Genomic DNA, 20,785 nt, shown 5'->3' with positions numbered 1-20,785 from the left:
AATGTTAATGTGAAGTCTTTTGAAGACTTCTAGGAATTTGGTGAACTGCTTGTCTAGGCTTGACTTTCTAAGCCTTTGAGGGTAGGGTATTTTCACATGGTGATCACTATTAATTGGTGTAGACTGTTGTGGTTGTGTTGGGCTGTCAGTAGCCTTCTCTGATGTGGGTGTTGGTGTTGGCATTGGTTGAGCTTCGTTCTCCTTTTCTCCATTCGCTAGTTGTGGCATTTCAGGAAAATCATAATTTTTACCGCTTCTCAGGGTAATTGCTTTGCAGTTTTCTTTGGGGTTTACTTCAGTTGTGCTAGGCAGATTCCCTTGAGGACGGGTTGCTACTTGAGTTGCTAGTTGGCCCATCTGTGTCTGCAGGTCTTTGATTGAAGATCTAATTTCAATCATGAATTGAAGCAATAAATCTGTTTGCAAACTAGAATTTCCACCAGAGGTTTGTTGCTGATTAAACTGTTGGTTCTGATTCTGGTTCTGATTTCGTTGCTGATAGAACCAACTGTCTCTTCGGTTATTACCCTGGTTAAACCCATAATTGTTGTTGTTATTCTGTGAATAATTTCTAATGGCTTTAGCTTCATCCATTGGCAAATCATCCACATCTGCTTGACACTCTGAAAAGTGATGACTTCCTCCACATAACTCACAAACAACTTGGGCTTGTTTAGCTTGCCCTGCAATTAGCTTTGTCAATGCCTCAACCTGAGCTGTCAACTTTGTGATGGCATCAACCTCTAACACACCAGCTACCTTCTTTGATTGACTCCTTTCAGTTGGCCACTGCTGATTGTTTAGAGCCATCTCCTCCAATAGATCATAAGCCTCATTAGCACTCTTTCTCATAAAGGCTCCACCAGTTTGCTGCATCTATTAGAGTTCTAGTGTTTCCTACCAACCCATTGTAGAAGTTGTGGACCAGCATCCACTTCTCTATACCATGATGAGGGCACTTTCTGATCAGATCTTTAAACCTCTCCCAAGCCTCATGGAGAGATTCATTATCTTGTTGGCAGAAGTTGTTAATTTCTCCTCTCAGCTTTGCAGACTTGGCTGGAGGAAAGAACTTTCACAAGAATTTCGTTGGCAGATCATTCCAGGTGGCAATAGAGTTGGGTGGAAAGGAGTTTAGCCAACTCTTGGCTCGTTCTCTAAGAGAGAATGGGAACAGTCTCAGTCGAAGAGCATCATCACTAACTCCATTAACTTTAAAAGTTTCACAAAGTTCCATGAAGTTAGAGAGATGCAGGTTAGGATCTTCAGAAGGGAGGCCACCAAACTGAATTGAAGACTGCACCATTTGAAGTATGGCAGGTTTGATCTCAAAGTTATTCGCATCCACTGCCGGTGGCCTGATACATGACTGCACTCCCGTCAGCGTAGGGAGAATATAATCTCTCAAGCTGCGGCCATTAGCTTGATCTTCCACGCGCCACCATTATTACCGTTATTACCTCCGTTGTTTGCAGCATTAGCATTCACATTAGCAGCCATGATTTCTGAAGTTTCAGCAGTTGCTGAAACTCCTTCTTGCCTCTTGTTCTTTCGGTTTCTCCTACAAGTTTTCTCGATTTCAGGATCAACTGGTAATATGACAGCTTGTCCTTGACGGCGCATACACTTAGGATTCCTGAAATGGATCACGAAAATATTGCAAGAAAAAGGTTAGAAAAATCAACAAGAGAAAAATATACCAAAGTAGAAGTTAGTATAATTTTGTGTAATATTAATCTTTAAACAATTCCCCGGCAACGGCGCCAAAAATTTGTTACGAATTTTATGTTTATTACGCAAGTGTACGCAATCAAGTAGTATCTCACGCAAGTGAGGTCGAACCACAGGGAATTGGATTAAGTACTACTAAACTATACTTATGATTCTATTTGGTAGAATAATAAGTTTGCAATTTTGAAAGTAAATTACTCAGAAAATTAAAGAGAAAATAAACGAAGATTAATCAAGATGAGAGATTAGGGAGGTGAATCCTGTTGATAAGTTACCAATGTTAATACCTAATTGCTATCCTTATCTCAATGTGAAAGACATATTATAAATTAACCTAACTCTTTTCAGATCTTTTAGGTTCTAAATAATATGTTCTCTAATTAACTTCTTAATTAAATCAATACAAAATCAGCATTAAGCAATAATCTATTCGTCACTGAGGCTATGTAAATACTTTCGTTTCACATCAAAACCTAGACTATCCAAATTTTAGCATTCTCAATTCTCACTTTTCAGATTTCGAATTGAGATCATTGAACATGTAAAAGGTGATCAAGCTCGCACATGGAATTAAACACAAATAAAGATAGTATTCACACATAAGATGAAGGAATGGCAATTATTTATTAACTAGGCATAAACTTAAACAACATTCATCATCCTCCCTTATTGGGAAATTTAGTTCAACATAACTCTAAAAACATCCATGATTAATTCAGAAACAAAACTAAACATAAAAGAAGAAATTAAGGGTAAAAGAAAGAAACTAGAAGGTGATATCGCTCCGAGTCTTCAAGATAGCTTCCTCTCCACTTGCATCCACTATTTAGGTCTCTTTCTGCTTACTTTTGACCTTCAGTGTCGTATTCCTTATATAGGGATGAGAAGTGTGTCTCCAATTGAGAGAAAAATCGAAATTAGGTCAAAACTACGACGTCCGTACCAAGTCGCGACTAGCCCTTAAGCTAGTCGCGACTACAGGCAAACCTCGAAAATCAGAGGTTTTGCCAAATCTCGAAGTCGCGACCAGAGTCGCGACCAGGAAAAAGGGTCGCGACCTGGCTCTCATGAGGTCGCGACTACTGACGCTTCTGGAGCTGAATTTTCCAATTTTTTTCCAGTTTATCCCAGTTTTTCGCCATTTGACTGAATTTGAACTTTAACACTCCGGGAACCTGAAATAATGAAAATCAAGCGTAAAACTGCTCCAAAAAACACCAATAGACGAGATAATGCTAACTTTAAAGACCCGAAACATAGGCTAATTATAACCTAGCAGGCACTGAAATGGATGAGAATTGAGAAATTAAAGTATTCGGGGACCTTGCCAAAACTGGCTAGCCAGTTTTACAGGTACAAGTAAAATCGGCTAGCTGATTTACACCAGTTCACCCCAAAATTTCCACTTCTTGCTCAATCCTCCACCAAATGCAACCAAACATTCCAGAGTACCTAATTAGGGTATAAGCAACATAATCCAACCAGTAATTCAATGGAAAACATACTAACTCAATTTATGCCATTAAAGATCAAAGTTTTGAGTTCAAAGCTCAAACTTGCATAAATCTATCACAACACAACCAAACCAGCTACTAGAGGCTAAAATTAACTCAAATGAACCTAAAAATTTGAACCCTAAACATTTCTAACCCTAACAACCCCTATGTCCCAAAATCATATACTCAAACCAAGTAAAAGCTTGAAAACAAAAGAACCAATGGTCTAGGGTTTACCTCAACTTGAGTCTTACTTGAATCCCTAGCTGTAATTCCAGAAAATAGCAAGAAATCAACTGGTTTTCCTCTAGTTTTTTCTCAGTCGAAAGAGAGAAAGAAAGCTTCCAAGAGAAAAAGTGCTTTTCCTTTAATTTTCCTTTTTCATTTGATTTTTTCTCCAAATTAGATAACTAATGGCTAATTAATGCACTAGTGGCTAGCTGTTACAATTCTAAACAACCACCTAAACCCACCTTAACAAATTACTAAAGTACCCTTGGTGCTTAATTTTAGCCTATTTTAAGCTTAGGGGTAAAATGGTCAAATTCCGTAACCCCGCTCAACCCCGATATTTTATTTTCTCCAATATATTTCCTGTTGGAATATGTTTTACCAGGATCTAGATTTACTTTCATGTATGTTATTTAACATAGTAAATATAAATATCTAAAATAATGTAAATAAACACATATAAAGTTTATACATTGGGTGCAGCGGAATATTAATGGCTCCTTCCACTCAGATCTCTAACCCTTGTATCCTGTCTGTCGCAGAGTATCACCAAGATTTGAGCCCGAATGTCCTTTTCTTGATTCTGGATTCTTCACATCCTTACACACTATGATTGAGATACCACTTGATGTGTGTGGGCACTCACTCTATCACTCAAGGTATGAAATTATGAAGAAGAAAAGAGAAGTGGCTGGTTCGAAATTAATAGAATAGAAGGCTCAGGAAAATTTGACTGAAGGAAACTTTCATCATCTTTTAAGTGTGAGCCATCACTATCTATTTATAGGCAACCATCTATGTAACACCCTAACTACCATAGGCGTGTTGATGTGATTTTTAACGTACTGTGTAGCTCGTTGCTAATCAACGAGGTTATTGGAAAAAACGTGAATAATTAAAATTTTGTTTTTTAATTAAAACATAACATATCATACTTATAACATTCCGGGATCCCATTTTCAAAATACAATTACAAAAGTTTACGATTCATTTACAAAAGATTTGTCGCCCAGCGACTAAACAACAAAAGCCCTGATGTCCCGAGGATCGTACGCTTCAGGCCTAACCGCCACAATCTCCACCTGCTCGCTCTCACGGCTCCTCAACTTTAGTTTTACCCTTACCTACACATAGCAATAGCACTGTGAGTCGACAGACTCAGTAAGAAAAGCATAACATAATAAACATAATTATATCCCGGGTTATAATCAGGCGCCCATACACCTAACCATAACCCTAACTGAATCAGGAACGTTCATGACAAGTATAACTAACTGCGAATCCAGCCTATACTCAGTATCCTAATCGCATGATGTGGTAGAAGTTAATCTATACTATCTGATAGCCTAGCATATATCTGGTGGATCTCGGTGCAACTCTATGTACACCTCACTGATACCCTGATATGCTAATCTGATGGCTATATAAAATTTACCTAACATATATCTAATATGTTATTCTGACGGCAACTAACATGTATGCTAAACATGTATAAGCATATGCATGACATTATACTAATCTTACCTTGATTCCGAATTTAGGTGTGCCGGCCAACCTGAGTGGAACAACTGCTCGGCGAATTACAGGCTCCTAAATCACATCAATCATAACATAGGTGAGTGACACGCTAAATCACTTTCTGGGGACTTAAACTTGAAACTAAAAGTTTCCCTATCGATAAATAACATGGCAATACCCTAAACAACACAAAAATGGGAAAAACTAGGGTTCCCAAAATTGCCCCAACTGGTAGACCGGTTCCCCAACCAGAATTTCAGTTCTGTGGGGATTCCTAGGAACCAAACGAGATTTCGGTTCCTACAGGCCCCTCTGAACTGGAATTCCGGTTTAGTGCAGGAAAGACCAAAAATTTCATATCTCAACCAGATCAACCCCAATTCAAACCAAACTTTCCAGACCTGTTATTCAGACCATAAAGAATAAAACCCAAGCAACAAAACAACTACAGAACCTCAAAATCAAATTTCACCATTAAAGACCAAAGTTTGAGTTCAAACTCCAAACTTGATTAAATCCAACCAACAACCACTAAAACCTGCTTAAATCCACTTATCTGAACATAATCAAGCTTAAGAAAACAAAACTAAACACTAACAGCAGCCATAGCAACAAAACCACAAGCATGCATAAATTTTCTTTCCTTACACTTCAAGAAAACAAAGAGGAGGTTGCAAGAGCTTTACCTTGGCTTGGATTCACTTGAAACTTAGCTGGAAATCCCCTAGAGCTGCTGAAGAAAACACAACCCTAGTTGGTTCTATGGGTTTCAAAAATGAGAGAGAGAATTGAGAGTGAAATGAATTTTTCCTTTTCTTTAATTTTCTTGTGAATGAAGTAATGGTGTTTCAACAAATAATACCAGCCATTACACTACTAAAAATCAAGTTACTAAATGTAGCTAAGTCCACTACAGGACAAAATACATATGGGGCAAAAGGGTATTTTGGGAAATTCTAAATTCCTGACTAATCTCAACATTCCCAATGTCTAACTATATCGCCCTGCTATACTAAAATACTAAGATGTGATTCAACTAAGCCATACACTGCGTTCCAATGTTGCCGAACACTGAACATGCAAAAATATAAAATTTCTATATATGACATATAAAAGGCATTCTGAATTCAAATACAACATCATAAATTAATAATTTAGAATTAATAACTAATTTTCCTATTTAAACCCTAATTATCTGCTAATTTTCAAATTTAAGCTAAGCAGTCTTTACAATCTAAGTTTAGGTTAGGATTTATTAGGCATTAAAATAATGGAAAAATTAAGTGGAAATTCCATAGGAGTGGCCGGCGATAGTAACGGGCCCCACTTTGGAATTTTTCCGCTTTTGAAATTTTTTTCCTTATTTTCTCAAAAATGCCATTTTTTCAATTCTAACAATTTAAATGCCAAAACTAATTATTTAATAATTAAAATTAATTATGAAATAAAATTGCCATTTAATATATTTATTAATTAGACTTAATAAAGTCTATTAATTAATAAATAAGACATAGAATCTCTTTTCTTCACAATTAAGCCCTTGCTTAGTGAAAATTCATAAACTAGACATAGTCTAATTTTAGAATTATAATTGATTAATTAAAATCAATTATCTGAGTCTTACAAGCAGTATGGTCTCAACTAGTATGGGGACCATGGGCCTTTACAACCGAGCTTCCAATAAGCAGAACTAGAATCTACCAAGTAAATTCCCTAACTTATTAATTCCTTATTGCATCCACTCATAGAACTTGGAATTGCACTCTCAGTCATATAGAACGCTCTATATGTTCCACGATATAGATACGCTATAAATATTTAACCATCGTTCTAATCTCAATAATCAAAGATCCTCTATAGATGATTTACACCGAGTAGGGATAAATTTAACATTTCACCCCTCAATGTATTTTATCCTTAAAACACTTAGCTTCCTGTAAATGATATTTCAGTGAATTAAAATATAATCACTGAAACAAGAGCTCTTCCATTTATCTCTATTAAGCCAAGCTCAAAGGAAATCATCGTTCCACTTCTATGTCCTGATAGAAGCTATAGATTCCATATCTATGTTTAGCGCTCCCACTCAATTATACTATCATGTTCCCAAAATGTACGTATCACCCTGACCAAAAAGTAGGCTTAACTAACAAGTCAAAGAACATGAATAGCACTCTTAAGATTGAACCTAAGCATGTCAGGATTAAGATCTTTTGATCTAAGATCAACCAATGATATTGACTCAGAAAGATACATCGGTAAGTATTATAATATCTTTACCAAGATCAATATCGGTCCCTTCCAATGTATACTCCATACATCCGATACTGGTAATTTTTGCCAATGCCCTGGAAAGGACATAACACTTATCCAAGGTGTAAGCATACTATCGCTGATTATCATGCTAGTTTGAACATAGTGAACTGACAAATCAGGTAATTAAAACTTTTGAACATATAATCATTATTATATTCCACTGTGCTGACAATATTATAATCATGAACAAATACATATGTTCTGGACCTAATAGAATTTATACATTAAATATAATCATGAAATAAATCATGTGAACCATGTAACATAAAATGATTTCTGATCTTTATTAATTAGTAAATCTGATTATATTGAAATGGGATTTATTTAGGGCACAAAACCCAACAAACTCCCACTTCCACTAATATAAAAGAAAAAGTGCATTTCAAATAATCTCAACACCTTGATATCAAAATCAAGTGTAGTATGTAGTATTCTCTCCGTAATAGGATCTGAAAGATTGTATTCAATACAACCTTTCCTCCACCATTATATTTCCTTAATTACAAAATTCTTGATATTTTAGAATTCCTCTCTATATGTCTACTCCTCTAGGGATACTGGATTCTTTAGTTTTTGACAACTACTTCTGCGTTAGTCAGGAAATAACACTAGTAGTTAATAAATGTTGGAACAATGCCAAAAATGTATAGAACTTTCCTTAGACTGAATAAGTATCTTTCCTGCAACTTTAATATTCAGTCTCTCTGGTAGACTTAGAGATTCAGATAGGTTTTAACACTTCTCCAAAATCACTACTCCACCGCCAGAGTAATCACCATCTCATCAGCAGACTTTCTAGCACTAAGGCAAGTTTAGAAATCTGATTTGGTGTAGTCTAAGAGTATTAAATACATCCCCATCGACTAACATATAGTTCCTCTTCTTAATCTTAAGATTCACTTGATTGTCTTCTAATGTTCCTTTCCTGGATTAATCTGATACCTACTCTTTACTCCCACTCAACAGCAGGTGTCTGGTCTAAGGCATACTAAAGCATATCTGAGCCCTCTCACTGTTGATTCAAGGAATTCTTTTCTTGTCCTTTATCTTTTCTGGAATAGTTCAAACTTTCCCATAGATAAATAAAATCTATGTCTAGAAGTCGAGAAGCTTTTATAGATTGCCATTAGAAAATTGCTCCAGCATCTTACCAAAGTAAGTTGCTTGCACTAGAGTAAGTAAATTACCATGTATACCGCAAACCATAGGTTTAGGTAAGCTCAAACCTATAATACTAGGAACAAGAAGTTTTGTTAAGTCCATTGAATAGACTTACTAACGAAATTTCCTTTCATGTCCTTGTAATAGAAAAATTTTGGGTGTTCCATATGAATGGTTTTAACCACAGCTCTCTTGGCTTTGCTTCTTAGTTCCTTATTCTGATAATCCATTACTTGTTTAAACTGACAATGAATTTTAATCACGGTGTCTTCCAAGTCATTACAGGGTGAGTTCCTTGGAACCCTCCCACTACGACAAGGTACCGTGACTTTTTGTCTAAGAACATAAGTGGAATTATCCTCTTCGGTTGTGTTTAGACAGCAGAGGCAGTGAGACCACCTTATACAGAATAAGATGATAGACCACTTTTGGAATCAAGAAAAATATCTCCTTTATTTGCTACTTTATTTTCAGACTTAGTCATTTTCTTAGAAAAGTAGTATTTGTTAAAACAAACACTTTCTAATCTAATGACTCTGGGATGGTCCACCCTTGATCACTTAGAATAGCTAACAAACATGCAAACCTTCGTTAATAGTTCAAGCTTTTCTTAAGATTATGATTAGGTCATCCATGAATCTAATACTGGTTTACACTAAGTACACAACCATTCCATCAATTTGAAATTTTCCTATCACTAGGGTATTTCCTTAGAAGGACTTAGGCAATGACTAGTAACTAATCATAGACCTTATACTATCATCAATATGCAAATTGAATTTCTGGGGAGGTAAGTTTGGATATAATTCAAAAAATCAACTTAATGATCTTTGAACTGCATATCTACCAAATATTTCTCCACCCCTATCAGTTCGCAAGATCTTTAACCACTTACCTTAATGGTTTTCCACCATTGTTCGAAATTCATGAAATCTAGAGTGATCGTCTTAAGAATATAACAAAAACTCATATCCACCCCCAAAAGTACATCCATATGCGATATAAGATAATTTTACTTTCAAGTGGATATAGGCATATTGACTCTTTAAAGAGAATGATCTTGTCAAAACCACTATGAAGAAGATGCAAATGCCATAGATTTATAAAAGAATGTGGTTGTGGTCTTTTGATGACTTAGGTCTAGTTACATCAAAGAGTTCTTAGAATAGTCCAAGTGGATTTTGGTCACAGAATACTAAACTCACATTCCATATATTAACATACAGTTTGAATCCATTGACAGAAAATGGATATTAAACACTTGTGAAAGTTGAACTGTATTGTATTCAGGAAATAGAAATATACAATTTCTATTTGGAATCTAAAATTTAAAGTCAAAGACTTAAATTTATACCAAATATACAATGAGTAATGATTCTAGCTTGGACCACCACTACTAATCTAACTCTAAGTCTAATTTGCCTAAAGTAAGCATATATAAGTAGGAGATTCTAAGATCGAGGAATATATCATTTGAGGATAAAATGTCGGGATTATAGTCATCTGTGCCATTCAATTTCATAAAAGAAAATAGAATGACATTATAAGTAGATGATTTATAAACCATTCATCGAATGATATACTATGTAAGCAAATTCAAAATGAATATGCTAAGATGAATAAGTAAAGGATAATTTCGATTTAAAATAAGAATCCAACGATGTCCCGGTAGGCGAGAGTCAAAGTTATTCTTATTTGTATAAACTTCTTGTTTCATATTGTAAATACTTGTCTAAGGTGTCATCTATTGATGAACTGCTAGATGTTGCATTTACAAATATTTATTAAGCATTCTTTAGAATTTGTCCCATTAAAAACAACAAGCCAAGTTAAACCAACAATGAAGATTCGAAATTAAACTACAATTAATAACAGAAAAAAAACATGGTTCAATATAAATTCACACAGAATTTAGAAATTATTAAGCATTTAGCAAATAACAAAGAAATGTGAAAATACAAAACTATCATATCTTAAAACAAAATTTCCAAGGTTTCCAACAAACTGATACAGTGTCCCTTTAGGCGAGAGTGAAAGAATCATTCATTGAATAGAGTTGTCAGCTCATCTAAAATGGATACCATTCTAGCAACCTTTTATTCGATCAAAATAAGAATCCAACGTCGTCCCGGTAGGCGAGAGTCAAGATTATTCTTATTTTATGAGCATCCACCATTGTTTCGTATTTCGTAAATTTATCTCTAAGTAGTCACCGTAGGGGAGAGTCTAATAGAGACGAAAACTTACAAAATACTTATCATAAGAGATCGTTACGGTATTAAATGCTTCAACGAATAACCATCCATTAGGAGGACGAAGTCTAGCATCTCGAGGTTATATTGAAAATATATTAACCATGTAGGAACAACAATGACAATCGAATATCGTTATAACTAAGCTCATTATTTTAAAGAGTTGTATTTTCTTTAGATACTTATTTTAATCTATTTATTTTAATATAAATATATTTATTTAATTAAAATTACCAATTTAGAATAAAATTATAAATATAAATTTTAATTTAATATTTATAAAATTATACTTAAGGAATATTTGGAAAAATAAAAATAAATTATTTTCCATCCTTAGTATTAATTTTGCAATAAATATTATGAAGATTATTCAATTTAAGTCGATCCAAAATTAACTTAAAAAATTAATTTTCAACTCAAATTTAATTTTCTATAAATATATAATGCGAAATTCAAAAAATAATGTATTTAAAATAAATACAATTTTCGAGAATGCTATAACATAAAAAAAAAAATAAATCTTGAAAAATTATTCTAATTTATGTTGATCCAAAATTAATTAAAATTAATTTTTAATGCAAATATAATTTTTCTATTTAATTAAATGTTGAGAAAATTATCAAATATTAAGTATCATGATAAAAATCAACTTAAATATTAATTTTCTATTTAATTAAATATCACTAGAAAAATACTTCAAGCAAACAGATAATAACAATCTAGATTTCATTGACTAATTAATTTATTTTCTAATTATAATATATTTTAGTTCATTTATTTTAATTAATCATTAAATAAAAAAATTATTGATTTAAGTTGGTCCAAAATTAATTAAAAATATATAATTAATTTTCAACTTTAATCTATTTTTCCGAAAATTCAAAATTTTCTACATTTAAATAAAAAATCCAATTTCGAATTCTATATAAAAAATGATTAATAAAATAAAAATAAAAATATTTTTAAAATTATCCAAATTTAAGTTGTTCTGAAATTAAAATTTCCAATTTAAAATAATTTTCTATTTAATTAAATATTCTGAAAATATTAATATTTAAGTATAAAGAATGAAATCAACTTAAATATTTAATTTTCAATTTAATTAAATGTATTAAATACAAAAATTAAATAATCAAGTATAAAAAAAAAATTAATTATTAATTCTAATTTAATACTAGGAAAAATATTCTTAATTTAAGTTCAACTTAAAATATTTTCCTAATTAATTAAATATTAGAAAATATAATTAGTTACTAGAAAAAACTATCTAGAATATATCTCATTAACTAAGTGTTTTTCTAAAATTAACTTTAAAATATTCAATGAAAAATAAATTTCATATATTTTAAAAGTTAATTATATTGCTAATTCAATTTTAATTAGGTTAGACTAATATAATTAACTTAATACAATTATTTAAATAAGGCAAATGGGCCTTCACAATTGGGGTGGTTCATGTGAGGGAGGGCTAGGTTCAGTATGTCGTACTCACTACTATTGGCCCCCTAACTCTCATACAAGGCCCAAAGGAGAGGAATTTAACCATTAAATAAATAATTGTTATTCATTGAATAAGCCCAATTCTAATTGGGCCTAAATAAAATTACTTATGTAAAATTTTATTTTAGCAACGTAGTCTATTTAATTACTTCAAACTTAAATGGGCTTCCTATATGCATCTAAGCTCAAAAACAACTATATAGGCTCACAGAGGTCAAATGATTTGGATGAGCCCTATCATGTTATTAGGTTTACACAGATGAAAGAAGTACAAAATTTACCTGTTACAAATTATTTATAGGATCTATTGACAATTGGACTGTGATTAAAATCAGAACATTGAATCTGTCAACAAATTAATTATAGCAATTTAGATCAAATAAATAATAGGTTTGTAAAAAAATTTGAATAAATAAATAAATAATCAAACATTACAAACACAATATCCATGTAACAAATGTGAAATAAGATATTAATATAATTAAATTATTATTTTAAACTAACCAACTAAATTTTGAAAATTTAGGGTTGTTAAAACAAACCTTAAATTTGTCATTAAAATTTAAAATTAAAAAAAATAAATAAAATAAAACTAATTCAAAATATCTAGGTTTATTTGAATTATTTTATCAAATTAAATTAAATAATAAATAAGATAAATGATTTGAAAAAAAAAATTCATTATCGTTTTCTAATCTTATAATTTAATAAAATTAAAATAATAAAATAAACCAATTTTAAAATAGATGTGGTTAGACAATTATTATTTTAGGAATAAAATAATAAATAAATAATAATTATCCTAATTATATGTCAAAATATCCCAAATTAAGTATTATTCAAATTTCAACAAAATTATCTAAGTTATTTAAATATTTAAAAATACAATTCATAAATTTCTAATAATTAAAATGATATATATAAAAAATATCATTTTTCTAACTTATAATTTATAAAAAATTAAATATTTAAGATTAGCAAATTTTTAAATTTGAAAAATATTATGGTTAGAATATATATAAAAATATCTAGGTTAATTTCAAATTTATTAATTATTTAATTTATCATATAAGGTAATTTTAATATAATATTTCGAATTAAAAAGATAAAGTTATCTTTTAATTTAAAATATGCCCAATATTAAAATATCTAATCTTATAATTAAATAATATATAAATATTAAAAAAATTAACAAATTTTTAAATCTGACCATAATTTAAAAATTAAATAATAAATTTTTAAATTTAGACCTCAAAATATCAAAAATAATAATAATAATCTATTAAAAAATAAATATTATTAATTTAAAAATGATATTTAAGTTTAAATATGTTAAAAACAATATTTTATTTTAATTTTGGGGTTTGAAAATTGGAAAAATTCGAAATTGGGAAAAAATACCATGAAAATCGGGTATTGGAGGTGGCTGCCCAGGAGTGGGGGTGCAACAGGCTGCACGCAGCGTATCACGCGCGCGCATGAGGGGTCTGGGAGCTCCTTCCGTGCGCAGAAGGCCCTGATGGCAGGGTGATCGCACACGTGAAGTTGTCGTTGTCTGAACCGAGTGGGCATCGTGTCTTCAGACAGGGATTGCCCTAATTCGCGCAAGTCTTGTCTGAGATGCTGGTGCAATCGAGCACCCATCTCGACACCACCTTGAACCCGATTTTCAAATATTCATAACTCAATTTTTATCGGAATCGAGTTTTGTAAAAGCCCAAATTGCTTAATTTTTCACAAGGAATCCAAATAAAATATTTTTAAAAATAAAATAAAATTATTTTCATGGAAGAATTTCGTAAATCACATACATTCACCAAATAATCACATAAAGCATCATGAAACCATCCAAATCAACAAAAAAATCATTTTAATTCATATTTCATGAAAGTAAATCATTACCATGGCTCTGAGGCCAGTTGTTGAAATATGTTTTACCAGGATCTAGATTTACTACCATGTATGTTATTTAACATCCTAAATATGAATATCTAAAACAATATAAATGAACACATATAAAGTTTAGGAAACCTTACATTGGGTGCAGCGAAATATTAATGGCTCCTTCCACTCAGATCTCTAACCCTTGTATCCTGTCTGTCGCAGAGTATCACCAAGATCTGAGTCCGAATGTCCTTCTCTTGATTCTGGATTCTTCACAGCCTTACACACTATGATTGAGATACCATTTGATGTGTGTGGGAACTCACTCTATCACTCAAGGTATGAAATTATGAAGAAGGAAAGAGAAGTGGCTGGTTCGAAATTAAAAGAATAGAAGGCTCAGGAAAATTTGACTGAAGGAGAATTTTCATCATCTTTTAAGTGTGAGTCATCACTATCTATTTATAGGCAACCATCTAGGTTTAGGTTATGATTTATTAGGCATTAAAATAATGGAAAAAATAAGTGGAAATTCTATAGGAGTGGCCGACCATAGTAATGGGCCCCACTTTGGAATTTTTCTACTGTTGACAAAATGTTTCTTATTTTCTCAAAAATGCCATTTTTCCAATTCTAACCATTTAAATGCCAAAACTAATTATTTAATTATTAAAATTAATTATCAAATAAAATTTCCATTTTATATATTTATTAATTAGACTTAATAAAGTCTCTTAATTAATAAATAAGACCTAGGATCTCTTTTCTTCAAAATTAAGCCCTTGCTTAGTGAAAATTCATAAACTAGACATAGTCTAATTTTAGAATTATAATTGATTAATTAAAATCAATTATCTAAGTCTTACAAGCAGTATGGTCTCAAATAGTATGGGGACCATGGGCCTATACAACCGAGCTTCCAATAAGCAGAACTAGAATCTACCAAGTAAATTCCCTAACTTATTAATTCCTTATTGCATCCACTTATAGAACTTATAATTGCACTCTCAGTCATATAGAACGCTCTATATGTTCTACGATATAGATACGCTATAAATATTTAACCATCATTTTAATCTCAATAATTAAAGATCCTCTGTAGATGATTTACACCGAGTAGGGATAAATTTACCGTTTCACCCCTCAATGTATTTTATTCTTAAAACACTTAGCTTCCTGTAAATGATATTTCAGTGAACTAAAATATAATCACTGAAACAAGAGCTCTTCCATTTATCTCTATTAAGCCAAGCTCAAAGGAAATCATGGTTTCACTTCTATGTCCTGAGAGAAGCTATAGATTCCATATCTATGTTTAGCGCTCCCACTCAATTATACTATCATGTTCCCAAAATGTACGTATCACCCTGACCAAAAAGTAGGCTTAACTAACAAATCGAAGAACATGAATAGCACTCTTGAGATTGAACCTAAGCATGTCAGGATTAAGATCTTTGGATCTAAGATCAACCAATAATATTGACTCAGAAAGATACAACAGTAAGTATTATAATATCTTTACCAAGATCAATATCGGTCCCTTCCAATGTATACTCCATACATCCGATACTGGTAAACTTTGCCAATGCCCTGGAAAGGACATAACACTTATCCAAGGTGTAAGCATACCTATCGCTGATTATCATGCAAGTTTAAATCTTGTGAACTGACAAATCAGGGAATTAAAACTTTTGAACATATAATCATGATTATATTCCACTGTGCTGACAACATTATAATCATGAACAAATAGATATGTTCTGGACCTAATAGAATTTATACATTAAATATAATCATGAAATAAATTATGTGAACCATGCAACATAAAATGATTTCTGATCTTTATTAATTAGTAAATCTGATTATATTGAAATGGGTTTCACTTAGGGAACAAAACCCAACATTTCCCACTAAGAAATAAGGTCCTAAACTTACCCATGTGATCAAACTAACCATCCATCGTATTTTTTGTTGTCGCCGAGCAAAAATTACAAAAATAGCATAATTCATATATAAATCAAATAATACCCCTAAAGTTTAATAAAATCTCCAGAATTGAGAAATTATAACTCTAATGCCCATTTCTAACAATGGGGCCCACAGATAATTAAATTCATCACTAATTATAAAATATCAGAAATTAGTGCTAATTGCCTTTACTAATCTAAATTACTAAAGCGATCATTACATGAATGATTGTCCCAGTTTGTTCATGTGGACCTAGATTCAAGGAGTCATAGATAGAGAATGGCATGACATTAATGGAGGCCCCAAATTTTAACATACAACGCTCAATCCCAGTATTACCAATAGTGCAAGGAATGGTGAAAGTTCTTGGATCCTTACACTTTGGAGGAAGCTTCTTTTGGAGAACTGCCGACACATTTTCCCCCACACTTACTTTATCATTAACCTCAACTTGCTCTTATTGGTGCAAAGATCCTTTAGAAATTTTCTATATTGTGGCACTTGTTTAATGTCATCAAGAAGAGGAATGTTCACTTCCACCTTGCGTAATGTCTTAAGAATTTCCTTGCCAGCTTCTTCCTTCTTAGTCTTCTTCAATCTACTTAAGAAAGGTGGTGGCATGACAAAGGTAGGCTTTGGTGGGATAGGATTGTTTGGCTTGGTTGCCTCCGTTTCATCATCTGGCCTATAATCTTGTGGTTTGGGTGGCACTGTATTTTGTTTTGGGATGATAGGTGGGTCATATTGTTTACAACTTTGCAAGGTCACTACACTAGCATTCTCCTTAGCATTTTTCTCAGGTTGGGATGGCGATTGATTGTAAAACTGAGCTTTCAATCGGTTATAAGATTCTGAGAGTTAGCCCACTTGGTCACTAAAGATTTCAATGCTGCTTCAGTTGTCTGCTGGAACCTTAAAGAATTAGCAACCATGGTATTAATAAGTTCTTCAGTGGTAGGCTTGCAAGTTGCTGGTTGGGCAGCTTGTGGTGCTTGATTCTATCTTGTAGGTGTCCACTTTTGATAATTGAAACTAGATTTTGTAGGTGTAGGTTGCTGGAAATTCAATTGATTGCTGTAGCAAATATTTGGATTAATCTACCAATTAGATCTATAAGTTTGGAGTGTGGGTCATAAAGCTGGTTTAATTGACTAGGAAAATTACCTACTGCATTCACATCTTCAGTCTCCTTTTCAAATAGTGTAGGATAGGTATCAGTAGCCTGTCCCACAGTCTGACAAATTCCACATGGCCTCACTTGTTGGCCTAAAGCAAGTTATTGTACCATAAAAGTATTGGATTAGGAGTTGTCCAATGATCTGGTGATGAGGACAACTATCACACATCCTCTTAAACCATTCCCAATATTGATAAAGTGACTCTCCAGTAACTTGCCAAATTCCATAAATTTCTTTTCTGATGCTTCCAACTTTAGAGGCTAGGAAGTATTGCTCCAAGAAAACAGTCTTCATGTCATTCCATGTCTCAATAGTACAAGCTGGTAGATAGTACAACGACTCCTTAGCAGCATTTCCAAGGAGAAAGGGAAAGCCCACAACTTGATTTGTTCTTTAGTTATTGATGTACGTTTCATACTAGAGCAGACAATATAAAACTCCTTCAGATGCTTGTTGGGGTCTTCACTAGTCAATCCATGAAAAGTTGGTAGCAAGTGGATGAGGTTGAATTTTAGTTCAAAGTTGACATCCAAAGGTGGATAATGGATGCACAGTGGTTGTTGGTCCAGATTTGGCGCGTCCAACTCCTTCCACGTCTTATTTTGAGCCATGGTCTTGTGAGAAGTAACCGAGTTGTCAAAATCTGACTCGGGATCAGTTGATAGTGGTTGTTTGACAGAACCAAGAGGTTGAAAGAGTGGGTTGTCGATCATCGTCTTTGACGATTGAGAAGCAGACGATGACTAAAGATATTGTTAACCCTTAAAAGTCTCTCTTGAGTATTTCTTGTACTAAACACGTACACCTGAGATTATGAAAGTAAAAAAAAAAAATAGGTTAATAAAGCAAAAATTAAATATGAACATTAAAATAAAAAAATAGTCCCCAACAACGGTGCTAAAAATTTAATGCGTGTTGTAAGTCACAATAAATTTACTAATATTCATTTCCAATACCTCCAATTATTTTAGCATAATTGTAAGTAAGGGTCGATCCCACAAGGACTATGTTTATTTAATAATCAAATATTAATGACAAAAGTTTAAAAAGGGAGGTGTTATGTTTAGAAAAAACATAAATAAAAACAAATTTAAAGTGAGACTATGATATGAGAAACTAGTTAAAGGTTATTTGCCACCCTCAACAGTCATTCCTAATTCCTATTAATGAATGCAATTTTAGTTTCCAAGTAAACTATTAATCTCGTAGATAAAGCTGAAGCAGTCAATTATCTTAATCCCCCTATTACATGTAATCAAGGCAAAACACTCAAAAATTAACTCTTTTACCTAAGCAGTAAATCCACGAAGCATGCAATTTATTTAACTTAGATAAAGCTCTAAGATTTATAGAGATACACTAATCTAGGCAATAAATCAATGAAGCATATACTTTATTTAACCTAGGTTCTATTCTTCATCACAATTAAAATACCTATGACAAAATTAAAAATTGTAATTTATCACAAATACTTAAAATCCTAGACTATTTGGTGAATAGTAATCCTAAGATGACAATAGATTAAAGTAAAACCTAATTTAGTGATCATCTAAACAAGATTAAAACAATAATCATGACATTGAACATAAAAGAATAGAAGCAATTTGATATAATAGAAACTAAAAATTAATATTAATCAATAAAATTAAAAAATTCATGTCTCGGATTTTGAAATAACCCTTAACTAAAAGGGAGCTACTTAGAACTAGACATTATAATCAAAATCATAATAAATAGTAAGAGTTTAAAGAGAAGAAAAAGAATTATGATGAAGAACACTCGAAGTTGCAATCTCCGTATTTTCCTTGCTCTCTCTCTCTCTCTCTCTCTCTCTGTGTGTGTGTGTGTGTGTGTGTGTGTGTGTGTGTTTCTATCTCAATTTTGCAACTCTAGGATTCTATCGCATTGCCCAGATTTTGACTACTGTGCGCAGCCACAGGGTTGCTTACCGTGGCGACAGGGTCCTCACCGGAACTAGCCAAGTCGTGGCCGCGACGACAGGGCCTGATTCCACATATTTTTATTTTTATCTTTTTTATGCTCGCTTCATCCTTCGCTGCAGTAACCACCCACATGTTTTTACTCTTCTTGGACTTTCAAAACTGTAGGAAAATGTTGTTTTGGTGCGTCAATCCATCCACTAACATTATCTAGCATAAAAACACCAAACCATTACTTTTTACTCATAAAAATCAGTTTTCTTCAAAAACTCGAATTATTCCAAAAAGGCTCTTATCAAGGAATGAAAAGTATTATATGTTTTTTCTAACATTTCATGGTCAGTAACTTTTTCTCCACACAGCAGTAATTTAGAAGTGATATAAAGTATTGCAGAGTTATATCACTTACTGATTTAAAAATCTTACAACCTTAGGTGCAACCAGTCATTCTTAGCTTTTGGCAATATGATAGTCATATCTTTCTTTTAATTTTTTTCCAAAGCTAAAGATGATATTTTACTGTTAAATATTCAGATCTTAACCCTATATGGAGATAATGGCGAAGGAAAATTATAGCCTTGGCCTTTTTTTTTTTTTAGTATTTTGATCTTTGATGGTGTCTATGTTGGAAATTTTTTTACGAGGATCTTAGATCTACTCACAAGTATGTTGATTAACACCCTAAATATGAACTTCTAAAACGATTATGAAATAAACAGATATAAAGTATGAGAAACCTTACATTGAGTGCAGCGGAATATAATGACTCCTTCCGTTCAGATATCTAGCCCTTGATTCCTTTCTGTAGCATAGCATTATCAATATTTGAACCTCGATCTCTTTCTCTCCTTCCTTTAGTGCTGAAACTCCTTCTTGTTGAATGTCTTTCTTCACGATCTTCCTTACTATGATTGAGGTATCACTTGCTGTGTGTGGGCACTACTCTAATCACTAAGATGTTCGAAATCTCAAGGAAGAAGAAAGAGAAGAAGGTGGCGGCTAGGGTTAGAGAGAGAAGGCTCAGGTTTTTCTTTGAAGGAAAAAGTAGAAAGTTAAGTGTAAATTTCCTGAAGCCTTCACTATCTATTTATAGCATTCCACTAGGGTTAGGTTTGAATTATTTGACATTAAAATAATGAAAATATCAGATGAAAAACCCTATAAAAGGGGCCGGCCCTATACAGTATGGATTTGGGCCTCACTTTTTGCAATTTTGCAATTTTATCATTTCTGCATCTTATTTTCTCAAAAACGCCAATTTTCAAATTCAACCATTTAAATGCCAATTCTAACTATTTAATAACTATAAATAATTATTAAATAATATTTTTATTTATCATATTTATTAATTGAACCATACAAAGTATCATAATTAACAAATATGCCCCTAAAACTCTTTCTTTACAATTTCGCCCTTACTTAGTGAAAAATTCACAAATAGACATAGTCTAAATTGAGAATTATAATTGATTAATCAAAACCAATTATATGAGTCTTACAAGCAATATTATCTCAACTAGTGGGGGGACCATGGGTCTATATAACCGAGCTTCCAATAAGCAGATCAAGAATTTATAACCTAAATTCACTGACTTATTAATTCTTCGTTG

The 20,785-nt window shown here is 32.4% G+C and overlaps 1 non-coding gene across 1 annotated transcript; it reads left to right on the top strand.

Annotated features, from left to right (window-relative positions):
• Window positions 1-941: 941 nt before the first annotated feature.
• LOC133036353 (small nucleolar RNA R71) lies at window positions 942-1,048 on the top strand. Its single transcript, XR_009687010.1, has one exon. It is a non-coding gene; the product is annotated as a small nucleolar RNA R71 (small nucleolar RNA).
• The last annotated feature ends 19,737 nt before the right edge of the window (window positions 1,049-20,785 follow it).

The sequence above is a fragment of the Cannabis sativa genome, chromosome 3, assembly GCF_029168945.1.
Source record: "Cannabis sativa cultivar Pink pepper isolate KNU-18-1 chromosome 3, ASM2916894v1, whole genome shotgun sequence".
Lineage (NCBI taxonomy): Eukaryota > Viridiplantae > Streptophyta > Magnoliopsida > Rosales > Cannabaceae > Cannabis > Cannabis sativa.
The sequence above is the reverse complement of the archived record's forward strand: the minus strand, read 5'-3'. Positions and strand labels throughout refer to the sequence as shown.